Source organism: Pelmatolapia mariae, linkage group LG8, assembly GCF_036321145.2.
Source record: "Pelmatolapia mariae isolate MD_Pm_ZW linkage group LG8, Pm_UMD_F_2, whole genome shotgun sequence".
NCBI lineage: Eukaryota > Metazoa > Chordata > Actinopteri > Cichliformes > Cichlidae > Pelmatolapia > Pelmatolapia mariae.
The window spans coordinates 29400012-29419444 of record NC_086234.1 but is presented as its reverse complement, the minus strand read 5'-3'; the positions used below and the strand labels follow the sequence as shown (position 1 = coordinate 29419444).

Sequence of the window (19433 nt, the reverse complement as noted above, 5' to 3'; positions counted from 1 at the left end):
AAACAGACACAGAGAACCAGACAGGACACTGAACTTGACAGCCAGACTCATGAGCAGAAACAGTGACACCATGGACAGACAGAGGGAACACAGGCGGGCATGAAACAAAAACACTAACACATAGCAAACCTAAACAAAAGACAAAACAGAATAAACGAGAACATAGAATAATATAAAGAAACACAAAACACTGAGTCCTCAGACTCATGACCATGACACCAAGAAAACAAAGTTTGATTCCAATACAACATAAAAACCTCTAAACGTCAATCAGCTTTCTTCTTTCTGTAGCTACAGTCTCTGAATTTATAATTTATGCCTTCTGTCCTCACAGTCTTGAACTGTGCTTTAAGTCTGGGTTGTTTCTCACGTTTTGTTTTTCATGTCGGCCAATTAGAATCACTCAAACATTTCACATAATAGAAAAACACGATCATCACAATCACAATCAATGAAGTGGTCCAAGGTTTTTCTTTGGAAAAACCTTTCCGCTTTTGGAAAAAATTTCCGCTTTCGCTCATCCATAAATAAAGAGTGAAGCTCCTTATGACCTTCTCTATATTTCTCCATCAGTACTCTCAAACATCACATCTCTACAGTTCTTTCTCAGCATGAAACCATACTGCTGCTCACCGATCATCACGTCTCTGCTTAACCTAGCTTTAACAACTCTGTCGCAAATCTTAAGATATGACTCGTCAATTTTTTTTTACTCTCTGTAAACTTTTATTTCAACTAAAGTTTGTTTTTATGGTCATTCTTTTTCTACTTTAAGTAATAAAAATATGGAAGAAATATAGTATCATCAGAATTTAACTATTTTTAAATTCTGATGATACTATATTTCTTCCATAAAGCTACAGCTGACACGCAATGCTGGATCGTAGGATTGTTGTGGTGGGACGGAATGCCGTTGTTCAGTTCCTAACGTCTGTTTGGTAACTCTTTAGTTACCAAACAGACGTTAGCAACTGAACGTTTATTTCTTTATTTCAACAGAAACATGTACGTTGGGTTGTGTAAAATCATCCAGAGTAACTCTGAGGTTGTGTTTTGACTGTTAATCCTTGTTGAAGTTAAAATAACGAATGTCTCTGTGAACCTGGGCATGGACTTCACTGAGTGCTACAGTGTGGCCGCTGCTGCTCGCTCAGGCTTCAGGAGGCTGCTGAGGATGCTGATTCAGAGAGGCTGCAGTTTGGACTGTCGGGACAACCGAGGCTGGACCCCCCTGCATGAGGCGGCGGCAGCTGGCAGAAAAGCGTGCGTCCTGGAAATCCTGTCAGCTGTCAGAGGTAAGAGAGGCTGCTGCACAGGTATCCAGTACTACTTCCTTTAGGTGTCTCCACAGGCGGATCATCTGCCTTCCTTCGTCTCACCCTATCCCAGCATCCTCCTCTGTCACACCAACCCTCGTCATGTCCTCCTTCACATGAACCTCCTCTGAGGTCTTCCTCTTTTCTTCCTGCCTGGCACCTCCATCTTCGGCATCCTTTGGCCACTGTCCGTCCTCTGCACATGTCCGAAAGGTCTCAGCCTTGCCTGTCTAACGTTGGATGCAAAGTTAGAAGAGACCCTAGTGTCCAACAGTCCCCATCGCTCCAAACAAGAAGGGGCTCAGAGCCAATCCCGGATCTTATCCCACCCTCACCTTCAACCCATCTGTCACTCCTACCCTCCTCCACCACTGTCTCACTGCCCTCTAACATGTCTTGCACCAGCCTCACATACTTCTCTGCCACTCCTGATGTTCTCATACAGTAACACAAAAGGTTTGGGCCCATTACAGTCTTACTATGTTTGACTGGCAGATGTACCTGGAGCAGCTTCAAAGGGATGCGTGTCTACTCCCGGGATCGAACCAGGGAGCTTTCACTTGATAGAAAACTGAGATTCTTTATTGCTTTTTCAAAAATACATGCTCACTTTGCATTTTTAAGACAGCAGCATGTTTAGTTCGAAAAACATTTAACAACAACTGCCAAACTTTTGAAAAGTAAAGTGCTTTCACATTGTTGCTCGATGTGGTATTTCAGATGGACGACAGGTCGGGACTACTCAAGTACGTTACACAAGTACTTCTTTATTCAAGTAAAGGTGAAAAAGTACACAAAAGTACACACTCTGATATGTGCTCAAACTTCCACCTTCCATATTAATATAATAATAAAATATTATTTATACAAACTTTATTTCAACTTAAATTCAAATTCTAATAAATTAACTCAGCTTGAACTCCTGATATGCTGAACAAAAAAAGGGGGGAATTTAAAAAGCTCTCGTTGCTGCTGACTGCATTTTAGATGTGTGACTTTGTTGTGAAACTCAAACAGTAAGATGACTGTAGTGAAAGCTTAGAGTGGGATTTTACAGATTTTGTGCACAGCCTGTCATCAGCCGGCCTGTCCTGCTCCTCTTTATGGATTTATCCAGCAGGATATGAGCTGATGTTACATGAGCTGTCGTTTTATTGATTTACATGGATGCTTCTTTGTGAAAAAGATGTACTTGTACTTGTATTGACAGGCAGAATCTGACACTGTGGAGCCTTTCATTGAGCCAGGTCAGCTTGACACTGAAAAGAGCAGAATCCTAATATTTTCCATTACATGCCCTTCCCATTGACAGCATAAAGCTAGTGCAAAGGTGGAATCCAGTGTATGAATCAATTTGTGGCTTTGATGATATTTCTTAGAAACATTGCATTTAAAACGCCCATTAGAAAATGTTAGTCTCGCCTCCTTTTCTGTAGCACAAGCCGCAGCTTATGGGCATCTGCACCAAAAAAATACCGTTCCATGTCATTTAAGCCAGGAGTGAGGAACTCCAGGCCTCAAGGGTTGGTGTCCTGCAGGTTTTAGATGTGTCCGTGATCCAACACAGCTGATTTAAATAGCTAAATGACCTCCTCGACATGTCATGAAGTTCTCCAGAGCCCTGGTAATGAACAAATCATGTGATTCAGGTGTGTTGATCCAACGTGATATCTAAAACCTGCAGGACACCGGCCCTCGAGGCCTGGAGTTCCCCAAACCTGATTTAAGCCTGATTGAATCCCAGAGTATACTGAATAAATAAATGATGCAAACTGTATTTCTTTCCTCTTTGATCTCTTCATGTGCAAGCACCGGTGATGGATATTGTTCCTTCTGCTTGGGGTCTGATTAGTTCGATGTCTGGAAAGTACCCAAAGAGAGGAAATAGTAGCTCACATATGTTAAACCTAAAAAAATCAGCCTGGTTAGAAAATGTAAGAAGTAGAGATGTTTGTGTTAAAATAAAGAGAGTAAAATTCAAAGTAAAGTAAAGTACAGAAGCACAGTATCTGTACTTTATTACTTCCCACATCTGAGGGTATTTCTACTCCTTCTACTTCTCTGCTAGACTCCAGATGGATGTGAATGATTAATGGATAAATCAGTCACTTCAGCACCTGTTTTAAAGTTATATGTGCGTTTCTCTCGTTTGCATTTTGTTCTTCCTCTTTGGTTTCCGCCTGTGTGCAGCACGCTCCTCCATCTGTAGTCGTGTTTATGTGAACCATCTGACGCATGAGGGGGAGTCTGCCTGTTACCTGGCAGCGCAGCGTGGACACCTGGAGGTGGTCCAACTGCTCCTCAGAGCACACGCTGATATCAACCAGCTCACTAACGACTTGTCCTGTCCTGTTTATGAAGGTATTACAACTGCACTTCACTGATGTTTAATTTTTTTCTGTTTTTGCTTGTCTAACCCTTTAAGCTCCTCTAACCAAATGAATGTCCCAAAATTTGCTTCCAGCTGTTAGCCACGGGCACACAGATGTTGTAGAACTGCTGGTAAGCAAAGGTGCTGAGGTCAACAGAATATACACAGAGTCCAGCTGGACCTGCCTGCATCAAGCTGCATATAAGGTAGGCATAAGCATTAGCACTCATGTTCTTAAACAAACAGTTTTCATTTAACACTAGATCATGACTTTTAGGATTTGATCAGGAAAGCATGGTCACATCTGTTGGGGATTTTCCCTTATTTCCCTTATGTTTTCTGACTGGCTGCAAGGCACAGAGAGAGAGAGACTTTGTGCATGTATTAACCTTTTTATTACATTTCACTTATAAATGAAATAATTTTTTACCTTTAAACACCTGCAGAAAAGGTGCAAACTGGCACAAAAAATTTCAGCAGAATGCAGGGATGCAGTGATTTCTTGTGATGCTCACTGTGAAGAATGTAGGGCTTAAACGTTCCTGCTCTCTGCTGCCAGCATTAACAGTGGGGTCCTTGTGTGTTTGCTGATTGTATTTAAGATCATGTTTCTCCCAAAGGGCCACACTAAGATCGTGCGCATTCTTGTTAACAAATGCAACCTGGAGGCAGTAGATGATTACAGGATTTCCCTGTTATTTGTGGCTGCACAGTACGGACAGAGGGGGTGCCTGGAAATACTCGTTAACGCCGGTAAATATGATTTACTTTTAATGGTAGCTGTACTTTTTTTTCCTCCTTGTTAAAGGATCTCATGCTCCATGTCCTCTTGGCCTCTTCTTTAGGAAGTAATTAAGTAAAATAGATTACACAGTTAATTTTTTAACCTGCTTTCACTTCAGGTGCCAACGTGAACAAGCAGGCAGTTGATCTGAGTACACCTCTGTTCATCGCCTCTCAGGAGGGACACCAGGCCTGCGTGGACTTCCTGTTGGACCACGGGGCTGACCCTAACATGGTCTGCAGTCACGATTGGCCCCAGTTTGCCATTCACGCCGCAGCCCAGTTTGGTCACATCGGGTACTGACTCATAACTTAACCTCTTTTAAAATAAGGCTGATTGTGTATTTTTGACGTTTTGATATTCTGTCACTCCAGTATCCTCAGGAGCCTCATAGCTGTTACGGATCGTGCGTGCGACCACGGCAAGAGCATGGTGAGTCCGGTGCATGTGGCTATCAACAGTGATCAGACCAAGAGTGTGGAATTGCTGTTGAGGGAAGGTTACAGCCCAGATACCCAGGACCGCTCACACACCCATGGCCTCCTCTCACCGCTCTCCCAGGCCTTGTATCGCACACCCCAGAAACCTTACAGGTGTGTAAGAATGCCGATTTTACCACCTTGCACATATTTGCAAGATAAACCAGATGGTTTATTTTAGTTTGATATTAAAATCTCTTTCAGTGAGTCGGTGAAACTGCTGATAGCTGCAGGAGCAAGGTTGAATGAGGAAGATTGGATTTATGCTTTGGCCACTGACAAAGCAGACCTGCTGCAGCTGATATTTGAGCACCGGTGGATACCTCGCCCAGAGGCTGTGACCAGCAACGAATGTGTACTGCAGCATGATGGGAAACTGAGCTGAAGCTGAGAGAACTGAACGAGATGCTCTCTGTGGCTCTAAACCAAGTACATTTTGCTGGCTGCTGGCTTCCTCTTCTCCTGAAGGCAGGACTGGAACCATCTTTACTGCTTCAGCCCCACATGTAAGGTGCCACACCACCTCTGTCTCCTTAGTAATCAACAAGCTGTAATAGGTTTGTTCCAGGGATGGGCCTCTAAAAATCAAAAACTTGACTTTGTATAATTTGGCCGATCACAGTTTCAGGGTCATCCTCTCACGCACAGCTGCTGTTTGGAGAAATCACAGAGGATATTCTAAGTAAACAGTTCTCTAACGTTCTGACTCGCCCCACTTTAAAAGCCAAAATAAGGTCAAACCCCACAGTTAACAGGTTTTATTAGTCAGTGATGTTAAACAAGGATCCCAATTAAATTTTAGTGACATTAAGATCAGCATAGTAGCATTTGCATCAGCCTCTCACTCACCAGCAGTGGCCGTTTTCGCCCACCAAAAGAGGACTTTGGGGGAATAATCTTTAAAAAAAAAAGAAAAAAGCTTCCGTATTTAAAGCTGTCTGGATATGCCTGAGAAAATTCTTTTAAAAAGGAGATCGGCTAAATTTAAGTCAGGATCCAAAGCTGGTTGATCACCCATCATCATTATCTGTTCCTTTGTGTCATCTGTTCTTTGTAGGTTGGAAGATGCAGACAGCCAGGTGTTAAATTACCTCCTTCAGTTTGTAAACTGGTCGACTTTATCTCCCCATTTGAAACATATTCTGGATCGAAGGGTGGCAGAAAAGTCCTGGGATCCACATCCATGTTTCGGTACAGCAGTAAATATGCACTGCAGAGTTTAAATAACCTGCACGTGGAAACACTGCAGCGATTGATCTTTTCTCTCCACCTTCTTTCAGACTCCGTCCCCTGTCTTTCACACATCTGCCGGCTGCAGGTCAGAGCACTGCTGGGACCAGATATCCTGATGAGGACCAATGTCGTCCAGCAGCTTCCTGTCCCCAACCGGCTTCATGATTTTCTTAAATTCAGGGACATCCCAGAAGCTACATACACACACGCACCACCATTGCCTATTTCACAGCGACTCTGGGAATATCCACATTCTTGCAATAAATGCAAGTATTTGAGTCTGGTTCATCATTTTATGTACATTCCTATTTGGAGTATGGATGGATTGGAGGTTTAATCAGAAGAATGTCAGGTACAGAAGAGGGACAAATTAATAGAAAAACCAAAAAGCCTCTTACTAAGGTGTTGGACCACCAGAACAGCACTACTACTCCTTTATGTTTATTCTTGAAATGTCTGGAAAGTCACTGGAGCGCTGGACACTGTTCTTCCAAAAGATATTCCCTCATATGTTTGATGATGTTGGAGAGGACTGTCTAATGGTCAAACATCTCCCACAGGCGTTCATTTGGATTGAAATGTTGTGACTGCACACGTGTGATTCACACCATTTTCATATTCTTCAGTGACCCTTGTGCCCTATGGATGAGGGCAATTCTCACTCTGAAAGAGAGCATACATAAGGATAAAAGCCAATCACATAGACAAACTTTGTATTGATTTGCAGTGATCCCTCCCCTTTTTGTGCAGTAAGTACAGCTAGTGTCAATAAACAGCTCACTAGTGGTTAAAATAACAACAAAGCAGCCAAGAAATATATAACATACAAATAGATGTAATTATCCAAACTCATTCATATTCTTCCTCCGTTTTATTGAAACCAGATCGAATTCACAAGAAACAGCTTCAGGTCTCCAGATCTGGCAGTTAACAAAACAGACATCTCGCTTTTCAACCTCTTTTTCAACAGCAACAATGTTCCTCATATTTAGTAATCAGCCTTACCAGCGTAACCAAACGGAAAACATTTAAAGGCTGGAGAACAATCCCCATTGGTTAAAAATGAAATTGTCCATCAAGGTCAGAAAATAACAACTGTTAAACAAAAATGAATAAATAACAAAAATCAAATGTATTTGGCTTTCAACACAACAATAACTTTTTATACAGTCATCTTATTAGAATTTTGCTTTAGAGTTTGCAGTACATTACACCACATGAGTAGTAATTCTGACCAAAGGTTTCTACTTTTATCTGACTGTGACTGTGGGCTACAACATCACCTGCATAAAGCAAATCTTGAGGCCACCAAATTGAGATTTTCCATTATTCCTATATAGTCTATAAAGGCTATGAATTGGTGACACCGGAAACAAATTTATTAGTATAAAATGCAGAAAGCTACACACTGAGATTATTTTAAGGTGGCACATGCCACCACAGTAGATCCGTCCCCGCTGCCGGTAATGTGGACCAAGCTCTAGCTGTGGGCGTACAAAATGCCCCATGTCAACGGGTCGGGCATCCCATACTGCTGAAGCCCTTTGTTCAATCTCTGTTAAATAAATGGAAATTGTAGGTGTCTTTCCACTGTGCTATATTTTTTCTTTTTGAAACAAACAACCCAAAATAATAATAATAATTTATTTTTGCAGGTGGTGCAATATCTAGCTGGGTGTGGGCTGCAGAGCTGTGTGATGCTGGTCTGTAAGGGATACCCTGACAATGGCTGGAACCCTGTGGAGGGGGAACGATACCTTGACTTCCTGCGCTTTGCTGTCTTCTGCAATGGTAAAAATGTAACCATATGACTGCAGTCAGATCATTTATTTTCCACTGGAGTTTGTGTCATGTGCAACCACAATCTTAGCAACTTGTCCCTGTTATGTGGCCAGGTGAAAGTGTGGAGGAGAATGCCAATGTTGTGGTAAGGCTCCTTATTCGTCGACCAGAATGTTTTGGCCCGGCTCTTCGAGGTGAAGGTGGTGATGGGTTATTGGCAGCAATGGAGGAGGCCATTAAGATCTCTCAGGATCCCTCCAGAGATGGTCCGTCTCCTATGTCTGAGAGCAGCAAGGCACTGTATGACCACACTTCTAACCTGATTACTTACATATATATGTTAAAGTTCACACTGACAGAACAGGACTGATCAGTTGGACTGAAAAGGCAAGGATCAATTACATTTCCTTTATATTTATACAGCACCCATTCATAGCAGCAGTTATCTCCAGACACTCAGCCGTCAGATAATTCCCTATAAGCAGCACTTGGCGACCCTGGCAAGGAAGACCTCACTTTTAACAGGAAGCACTCGCTAGCACAGTCATGTTGACTGTTTCCATTTGGTCTGCCTGGTAGACTAAATTCCTTACAAAGGTCTGTACATGAGTCTACAAGTCCAGATGGCTTGTCGACAACCTGTTAAATGTTAAGGGATTTTCTTAAGATCTAGAATTTGCATCTGTTTTGGAAATTAGGGCATACAAAATGCTGACTCATAGCAATTATAATTTGTTGTGCAGATGTATATTTCAGTAGTTATGAATGCCTGTCACAAAATCCCAGGGTTCAGTTGGATACCCTACTGACTGGTGTTGGCCAGAGGGGCCGATGGCGCGATATGGCAGCCTCGCCTCTGTCAGTCTGCCCCAGGGCAGCTGTGGCTACAACTGTAGCTTGCCTCCACCAGTGTGTGAATGTGAGAGTGAATGAATAATGGAATTGTAAAGCGCTTTGGGTGCCTTGAAAAGCGCTATATAAATGCAATCCATTATTATTATCATTATATGACTTTGAGCACACTATTTTCCTTCGGCACACCTTTTGGTAACTTCCTAAACTACGTGTCATATTTCCAGTACTAACAATATTCAAGCAGATTATCTCTTCCTGTGTTTTCCATTTAGAAAAGAACAATTTCAGACAAACATCAGCCTGAACCAATTATCCTGTCACTAACCTGAGTTCATGAGTAACTACAGTACAAGCACAGAGTGGGAAATGAGCATAACGGGTCAGAAGAAAGTGGTCTGAAGTATTTAGGGGCATTTAATATGAGAGTGTGTCTCTGTGTGTCCGTGTGTAGCAGTGACATGCCAGGGGAAGAGGAAGATGATACTATTCACATGGGAAATGCCATCATGACCTTCTACTCTGCTCTCATTGACCTGCTGGGCCGCTGTGCTCCAGAGATGCATGTGAGTTACTTTGTACTGTACACGTGCGTTTGTTCAGCTGTCTCTGTTTTGTCTATGTCGTCCTCGTCAATGACCTATTTATACAGGGTCCTATCTCCAATTAGAGCACCTGACTGGAAAATGCCTTAGGAAATGTTTGAGGAGAGAAGTTTTCTTCCGACTTCATTTGCATCGTGTCTGCATAGCTGACTTTGTTCACAAACAGATTAAAAATGTGCTGCACGTGTATCTTTAGTGAGCAGAATGTGTTTTCAAAGTCTCTTTTGAGTAGCTGTAGTTGTTGTTTGCAGATATTGTTAGCTCCTGCATGCACAATGACTTTTAGATTGCCCGGAAGCAAGAATTCCAGTAGCTTTATCCTCTATGTCTCAGACAATAGCTCCCAGGTAAGAGGGGTTTGTGACTGAGCTTGTTTTAATATTTTGGATTATTGAGTCACTGATAGTGAGAGTTGTCGCTGGCCGTATGTGTGGTCTTACGGGCTCCGAGCTGGCTGGCCTTGAAGTGGAGTACCAGCAATTCAAAATACACAACTCCTACATGCAGCCTTACGTATATAGTGCACTCACTTAAGCCCTACCTCTTTTCTATTAGCTGATCCATGCTGGTAAAGGTGAAGCTATCCGTATCAGAGCGATTTTGAGGTCTCTCATTCCTATTGAAGATTTGGTGGGAGTCATCAGTATTCCATTCTCTATGCCTAACCTGGCTAAAGGTAAGAAAGTCATCTGACATGATGAGATCTAATCCAGTACTGTAATAACAGTAACTGATCCTGTAATATCAGCAATCAGAAATTGAATTGTGTTTGCGTGCATGCACAGATGGGTTGGTTGTGGAGCCAGACATGTCAGCAGGTTTCTGCCCAGACCACAAAGCAGCCATGGTGCTGTTCCTGGACCGTGTCTATGGTATAGAAGACCAGAATTTTCTTCTCCACCTTCTGGAGGTTGGGTTCTTACCAGACCTGAGGTCTGCTGCCTCTCTGGACACTGTAAGTTTCTGTCTGTGTGTATACATCTTTTCTTTCTCTTCAGGAACAGAAATACAGATTTGACAAAAAGAGACAGAAAGGTAAACTAACAAGCAGTCAAGACCAATGTTCCCTCTAATTTTTCATGTGTCTGAGCGAACACACAAACTCCCTGAGCGATCCCTTGGACCACTGTGAGCGACATCAGACGTGTGCACTGCGGTCACGCCAGCATCGAATCCATCCAAGTTACATGGTTTATTAAAATAATCAAATTACACCATTTACATTTATGTTAGACTACTTTTAATTAACTGCTTTAGCCCACTTATAAATGATAACTTGAACTCCAATTTTGAAAACACCCTTTTTTTTTTCTTTTCTTTTTTTATAAAGCTCTGACTTGTATTATGAGAATGAGTCTGTGGTGTGGGACAGAGTCCTGTAACTCTCTGTCTGCAAAATACAGTATATAATGACCAATGCTGGGCAATTAATTATATAGTTACTTCTCCAAAAAAGTAACTCAGTTTGGCAAACAACAAAGTTTTTTGCAGCTATTTTTTAATGCAGCCAAGGCGTTTTAAAATAAACAGTTCAAACTATTTACAGAACAATCAGCTGTTCTGCATCAAATCTGATGCCACACAAATTATTTGTGCCACTCCAAAAAATAATTTCTGTCCACTGTGAGATAAAGGAGACCAACAGCCTGATACCTGCAGGCCTGACAACAGGAGATGTATCACTCCTGTAACACCTGTAACATTCAGCAGTCGCCTCACTGTTCTGACACACACAACAAAACTATTGACTACACTACACACTGACTACACAAGATTTGCGCTAAACGTCTCAAAACACCGCCGTCACTCCTAAAACTTCCTCCCGTTTCTTAACAACTAGATGCCACATTGCCATATCATTTTTTGATTGGTCGACATGGTATTTTTTTTCGACCAATAGGGCTTTGGAGCGTGATGTCACGGGAGCGGTGCCACGCCCCCTCCCGCCATGACAGTAGGCCAAAGAAAGCACACGGAAGCGTCAGCTATGGTTCGTACGTGCTGTGTTGCAACGTTAGATCACACGATAAGGAAGGCAAGAAGCTGGAAAATGGGCTCTCTTTTCATCGTTTCCCCTCCTGGAGGCAACGGGAGGGATCTCATGTATCCGGTATTACTAAACGAAGACGTCAGGCTTGGATTGCAGCGGTCAGACGAGCGGATATCGAGTTCTCTGCCATCCCCAATTTTTTGTTGGTTTGCTCGCGGCATTTTCTTTCCGGTGAGTTCTAAATAAATTCATATCTCTCTTAATAGGCTTTTCGTGTTATTTTGAATGCGCTGAGGTCATAGATAATTAGATAAACATCCTAATGTGTGATGCTGCAGAACCACGTCATGTTGACGGAGTAGCGTATTATTTGGCATTATTGCAGGCAAACCAGCATATGAAATATGAAACAGAAAAGAAAAGTATGTTTATTTTTTTTATTCAAGATCTGTTCACATGTACTAAGCAAGTACATACACATGAAATGCAAACTATTTACATGGCAACGCACAGCTGGCAACCTCTGGCTGTATCTTGATCATATGGTCAACGTACTCACAAATTGGAGGCTTAAAAACGGCCAAATCTTGTACCCAACCGTTTGTGAATTAGATGTGCTCCTCCAGGAATTTATAATTCCGGAAATGATTCGCCGTGTATGCGCTGACTCCACAGACAAGGTACGCGACGATATCGGGATAGGACAACGGCGGCAGGCCGTCTGGGTTTCCGCTCCACTGCCTTGTTTCATACGGGTCCACATTACCGATGCACGCTATTTTTTCCATGTACCGTCTCTTGGCGTCTGGACGCAATCGTTCGCGATACAGCCCTTTGTCTTTTGCGCTGATTTTAAGCATGGTTCTGGCAGTCCTGCTATCAACACAGTGGCTGTGTCCCAATTCAGGGTATGCACGCTTGAAGTACGCGCACTACGCGTACTACGGACGGTGCGTACTATAAGTACGGGAAGTGCGGAAGTGAGAGGCTTGTGAAATGGGACGGTCTAGCCTTCGTCGTGCTGTTCAGGTTGCCTAGCAACCATGATACTAACCGCGAGACACGTGTCATACAGCAGTGTGTGACAGAAATGAAGGAGAAAAAATGTTCTGTTGGTCCTTCATTTTTGTCATGACATCACTTTGATTAGTTGAGTATCTGAGGCTGAGACCACAGGACTGTAAAACATGATAGTTTGGCTTCATTTCTGTACTGAAGTCATTTCAATATTAGTTAGTAAATAACAATCAGCTAATGTTGTTCATGAGACTAAAATCATCTCACTGTGGTAATGTAAATATAATATGGCCAATATTATATGTATTGTCAGATTATTATGGTATATATATATATATATATATACACACAGTACAGGATATATTACAGCAGTGAGCTTGAACTCTGGGTCAAAGATTCAAGTTGCAGTTATTTATATTTTCGATCACCTTAAATCTTCACTCAAAGACAAGTATCTTTGACAGTGTATATATAGATGTATTATACATAAGAGACAAATATTGTTCGTCTAATATGTTGGCATCATTACATTTGGCTCAATGCTTACATATATGTGTAAAAAGGAAAATGTACGAGCTGTGAAAACTGTTTCTGATACAATGAAGAGTAGACTGATATATTAAATATTCCTTTATTGGGTGAGAAAATCAGACCATGTCATAACTGCTTTAAGTCATACAGAATAGATATCAGAGCCTTAAACAGGCTGACTTCTGCTAAATGGGTCAAACTGGGCAGAAAGTATACAAACACATAACATCCTTATAGAATATGATGTAACACTATAGATCAACTTACCTCAGAATATATAAAGCATATAAACAATTACAGCAATATGATGCAACAAACACAGCAGTACTACTAATCCAAAATACTCAAAGCTTCATAGAACTGAAACAAACATTTATTTTTAGCTCCATTCTGCTGCTGATACATACTTTAGGTTTCTGAATATTAAACTTGTTGCTGCCTTTCATAGTGTGTAACTTGAAGGCCCTGAGTACTTTCTCCCACACTGAAAACACTGGAATGATATAATTATTTGAACATTACCTAATAAGACTGATTCAGGACAGACAATTAGTTATGTTAAACTTTTCTAGCAGTCCTTCACAAACAGGGAACAGTCTGTCTATTCTCTCCATCTGTCAGCTGCTGCTGGCTCTTCCTCCTCCTCTTCCTCACACACTGCTGAGTTTGTCCTGGTGGATCATCAGGGGTGCAAAGCCTCACAGATGATGTGCAGCAGTGGGTCCCTCAGTCTGTCCTCACTCTGGACACTTGCAGTTGTCACACATGGAAATCAAATGTGTGATAAGCTGCAGGATTCAAACACAAGTGTAACTTATAAATACATGTTCATACTTTTATTCCACAATCAGAGAGAAAGAAACAGAGAGAGAGTGCAGGACAGACAGACAGGTGACAGTCTCAGGTGTATCCACTGCTACAAAACAGCACAAGAGAAGGAGGATTTAGTGTTTGTGTTATTACGAGTGCTAAACAAGAAGAGTTCCCAGATGGTCCAGTGGACACATGTGTGACTCCTGTGATTAAAGCATCTTTCTTTCAGCTTAACGAGTGAACCGTCAGCTCGTTCAAACACACGTTAAAGTCCGTTTGGCTCGACACCACCGAACAGAGGCAGCAATATAACATAGCTAACATTAACAGTGCAGTGAATCCTGCTTGTGCCGTGATATTCAGGACTGCAAACCGAGCAGCATCACTGACTTTCAGCTTGTTGTGTTTGTGGATATATGACTGACTTTAATTATCCATAAAATCATCACATTCTCTGTAAGATTAAAGTCAGCTATTGTATTATTATATTTTAAAGGCTTTAAAACCAAGTAAACGCTGAAAGTACAAACATCGCTAATGGCAAATAACTTTGCCGACATGTGGCCAACAGTAATGTTTTAATGTTCCTCATTATTAAACATTCGCACATAAATAAGTGACATCATATTCAGTACTTACTCTTGACAGTTCACTCTTCGGCCGCTCTGCTTCTGCCGTATTTTGCGGCAAAATTATCCACACCCACCGCTGCGCTATGAATTGTGGGATATATGGGACCACGAAGCGTGCACCGGACCACGCTTGATATTTGGGGAAATCGACGGCGCATTTGGAGTATGCATTTTAAGTACACTTTGAATTGGGACAGCCGTCGTCGCGTGGCGGTGACGTATTCGCACTTGAAATGCGTACTTCAAGCGTGCATACCCTGAATTGGGATACAGCCAGTGTGTTTGTTTTGATTTGTGGCCTTCTGACATGGCGCCGCGATCCCACAATGCACTGCGGCGTGACGTCAACTCCAAAGCCCTATAGGAAAGGGTGGGGGTTGGTTTTGTTTTTGTTCACAGGTGGAGAGTGCTTTGGAGCGTTTTCCTTATAAAACGCCGTTTTTACCGTTTCTTCCCGCAGTAAATATAGACCAGGACAGTATTCAGGAAGAAAACCAAACATTGTATATATTTTTATCATAACTCTGGTTTTACGTGGCCTATCAACACAATTTAAAAACTGGTATAAAGTCCACACGTTTCCCTTTTTCAATTGTTCCATCTATCCTGCTGATATCTCCAATGGTTGTACACGTTGTCATTAACTCCACATCAGCCACGCCGCTTTGCTAACTAAAACACCGGTGTCGGCACATAAGGAAGCTGTCATAGCCTTTTAACGACGTTGATTGGCTGCGTATATACGAATGTGAATCGCATCATTGGCTGGACTATGGGATAAGGTGGCATCGTTCTAATCCCATACGGGAGCAGCCAGTCACTCACTGACTAACACTGCAAAACAGAACTGTTAAAGTTTTAATTTTAATTCAGGTTAGATTTTTTTTGTTTGTGCGCAACACAGATTTTCTGTGCGCAGAGACCGTGCCAGCAGTGCGCAATTGCGCACGTGCGCAATTTAGAGGGAACATCGGTCAAGACTGAACCACACACAAAAAACAGGGAGCCAGCAATAAACAAGGAAACCAAAAACAGAAGGATAAATGTCAACACAACAGAAAATAGAACCAAAATACAAAGTTAATCACTACTAAAAAACAGAAAACCCCCAGAAAACTCAAAGCCCATAGGTCCAAGGCCAGGGAACATGACACTTAGCCTTTGATATTGTTTCTTACTGGCACAAATACGCATTTTATTCACTGTGTATAGTATTCCCCCAGAGGTATAAAAACATATGTACATGCCACACATGTAGTTTCTCTATTACATTGTTATTGTTTCTCTCTCCTTCTTTGTGTTAGGTTGCTCTGAGTGCCACAGACATGGCACTGGCACTCAACAGGTATCTGTGTACAGCAGTGCTGCCTCTCCTGACTAAATGTGCGCCACTGTTTGCGGGGACGGAGCCGTTCGCCTCACTAATTGACTCCCTGCTTCATACGGTTTATCGCCTGTCCAAAGGCTGCTGCCTCACCAAAGCTCAGAGGGACTCCATAGAGGAGTGTCTGCTTGCTGTTTGTGGGTAAGATGAAGACATACATGTACATATGAGTCAACCTTTAATGACTATTTATCATTTAGTTTACCCTTTTTAAAAAAACGCATGCTATAAATCGTATTTGATTGTATTCTTGATCAGCGATGGTACAGTCCACTAACGTATGGAATCCTCTTAATGTACAGTCAGCTAAGGTCTTTGTATTTTCCCAAACCCCCATCTCTGCCTGTCTGTAAATCTTAATGAATGTCATTAATGTGTTTTCTCTTTTAATAAAACATAATTACAGAAGAACTTTTAGTTTTTACATTACTGTTAAAAATCCCATTTTTAAAAGTATGCAGTTGAGAGTTTGTTACTAAAACTGGTGTTTTAGTAGCAGATCTGCAAACGTTGTGAGATCATGTTGAATTCATAACAGTGTGTAACTTATAAATATGCAGAAGCAATTTTCACTTGATGGAATGATCTGACAAGTCAGAATATGCCTGTTCAGTTTATTTAGGCTGCTCAGTCCAGAAACAGTTTTCAGCACAGAGGTGTATTCATGAAAACTCCGTCTTTTTTTAAATCTTGGGAGAGCGCGTGCTCTCCTCCTCGAAACAACAAAAACTGATTATCAAGTAGGAAAGCCTTAAATTTATGGAATTCACATAGAGACATAGACTGTTTGTTTTTGGTAGTCTTCTAATGTCCACTGTGAGGTTTCTTCATGTTTTTGTTCACATTTCTAAAGACATAGCCCAAACAGCTGATACGTTGCACACCTGCACATCTGTCAAGTTGACACTGGTCAAACACACTTTCATTGAAAAAACATTCCCCTCTTAAGTATGAAGACAGGACTTAAAATGATTCAAAAAGAAGCCAATGTCCAAAGAACAAACAGCTTCAAAGTTGTTCTTTGAAGCCTTCAGGAGAACTTTAAAAAAGAACAATTAGGTGAAAGTCTCTTATGTAAAATGTAAAGAAATTGTGAGTGGCTCAAGACTTTTGCACAATTTAAGAGATTAATGAAATCTAAAGAATAAATCAAAATATTAAGTTGCATTCTAACAGAAAAAAATGAATAACAATGCTATTCATTCAAACAGGTCTGAAGAAGTAACAACCCAGCCAACAATCGGCTAAATGAAGTTTGACCAGTTTCAGAAGTAACCTCCACATCTGGGTTGGGATCTATGAGGAAGCTTGTGTGCAAGAATTATTATTTTTCTGTATTTATTTTCTTTTAAATTGTTTCTACTAGATTAGATTGAAATGGAAGAACGAATGGATGTTTACAGGAAATAGTTTTGGTGATTTGCAGTGTCAAATGACTGAATGGTCAAACTAACTGTAAAGTTTGATCCATGTATTTTTTCAAAACTTAACTTTAAGTTTTTATACTCTAATGGGTTATGGTAGTGTTATGGTACGTGTATGGACTGGTCTCAGCTGGATCACTAGTGCTAACCGATAGTTAACTGATAGTGTAGCGTTGACTGCTGAGAGACGTAGCAGGATAAATTCCTAAGTGTACAGTCTGGCGATTAACACATTTGAAATGATAAATAAAGTTATGAGCATAACTGTATATTTATTTATATTTCAGTTTTTGATGCAGGACTCCATAATGCTCCACTGAAGTGCCTTCAGTCATTTCCTGGCACTGGACACTGACACAAATCCAGATGCAGATTTCTATTTTCTCATCTCTGTGTTTCTGTTTCTAATGGAGTGGTTTGTTTTGTCTCGCTTTGACAGTGTGACTGTTCCAGAGAAACTGGATTGTTTTATAACCAGATATGCAGAGCACATCCATGAGAAGTGGTGTATAGAAAAGGTATGTATGATTTTATTCTTGTTCTGTGTTGTATTTCCTGATCATACTGTTTTTCCCCTCACCATGACGACAAAAACAGTGTGGTACATCAACAGTCTTTCACAGTCACTGATAACAAATGCACCCAATGATTACACATAGAAGAACACACCCCACAGCTGTAATATATAAAACATTCTGTTACACATGTATGCTGTTTGGCAAACTTTACGGTATACTCTATTTTAAGCCAATGATTGACATAAATGTCAATATACCAGCTTATTCTGCTGATACTTTTTTAGAGAAAGAAACATTTCTTGTAAACATTGAATAACATTGAGGGGAAAATGTTTGTGTGCTTTTTAAAAATGTCTTAGTGTTTCTTGTTATCATCACGAAATGTAGCAAAATAGAACTGCTTTTGGTTGCTGTGAAATCTGATCTGTAAATGTGAAATTATATTTTGTAGTTTTCCAATGGCTGGTCATATGGAGACCAGATGTGTGAAATCAGCAAGAACCATCCACTCCTGAAACCATACAAAAGCCTGTCTGAAAAGGTAGTCTGCATGCAGACATCTTTCTGTGGAAGTTGTGAGCTTTCTATATTTTACAAAAGATTTGTATAGTTTGTGTGAGTGCTACATTTGGGTCAGTGATAGCTTATTAATGATGAAAAACAGCATGGTATGCATCTGTATTGAATCACAGGTAGCTCTCCTGGCTGCTACACCAAACTCATACCTGAAAACTGAAAAAGTCCGTTTTTCCTCTTTAGCAGTAAAAGGCTGATGGGGTGTTGTCGTCACCCTGGTGGCTGAGCGTGAACACCTACGTTTGTGAATGCAGTAACTCAAAAATGTAGGAGCTTCAAATTGATAGCACAGGTAAAGATGTGAGATGAGTTTGAATCTCACTGACCCTGACCTCATGGTTCAGTTTTCTGAAATTGATACTACAGGTGCATTTACTAAAAATGTCAGAGGAGGTTAAATCTCAGTGACCTCAAGGTCAAAGTGAGTTTTCTGAAATTCTTGTGAATGAGAGAACTTCACACCGAGGTGATGTAGGATTTTGAAATGGATACCATCGGTATATCTGCTAAAAGGCTGAGGGGTGCTACTGGTCACCAGTATTTTTTTCTCTTCTCTTTCTTTTAGATAAACTTTAGATATTTATTTACATACACTTCATCTCCAATGTGTTATATAATATTTGTTGCAAAAGAGAAACGTATCAGTTTTATTATTTAATAATTAACTGGAGAAATGAAGCTTTTGTGCTTCATTTTGCAGTGCTCATTGAAATACACATTACAATGGAGTTTTCATGGATTCTAGTTCTGTCACTGATCCTCTAGATGCTTCCATCATGACACTACATTTGTATCTACACTCATTAACTAAGTGTGCCAAGAAAATGTCCAGTTGTGTATATAAAGTCTCACAGTTGTAATGAGCTTCAAATGAGATTTACTAATTGAATGAACGGAAATGTATCAGCTGATGTGGAAACAGACATGTGATCAAATGATCCTGCAGAAGATCATCTGTTGGTGTGTCTGAGTTCATGCTTTGTTCGGTTTTTGCAGTACATCTGAAAGTAAACTGTGACTTTGCAGGATAAAGAGACGTACTGCTGGCCCATCAGAGAGTCTCTGAAGACCATGCTTTCATGGGGTTGGAGCATTGACAGGATCAGAGAGGGAGACTCTGTCAGCC

At 41.0% G+C, this 19433-nt stretch overlaps 1 long non-coding RNA gene and 1 pseudogene across 1 annotated transcript; both read left to right on the top strand.

Moving 5' to 3' along the window:
* Positions 1-1108: 1108 nt before the first annotated feature.
* Positions 1109-15934, top strand: LOC134633402 (ankyrin repeat and SOCS box protein 3-like; annotated as a pseudogene).
* Positions 15935-17521: 1587 nt separating this feature from the next.
* On the top strand, positions 17522-19430 carry LOC135933516 (uncharacterized). The gene is made up of 3 exons (XR_010573784.1): positions 17522-17731; positions 18183-18272; positions 19334-19430. It is a non-coding gene; the product is annotated as an uncharacterized LOC135933516 (long non-coding RNA).
* Positions 19431-19433: the final 3 nt, after the last annotated feature.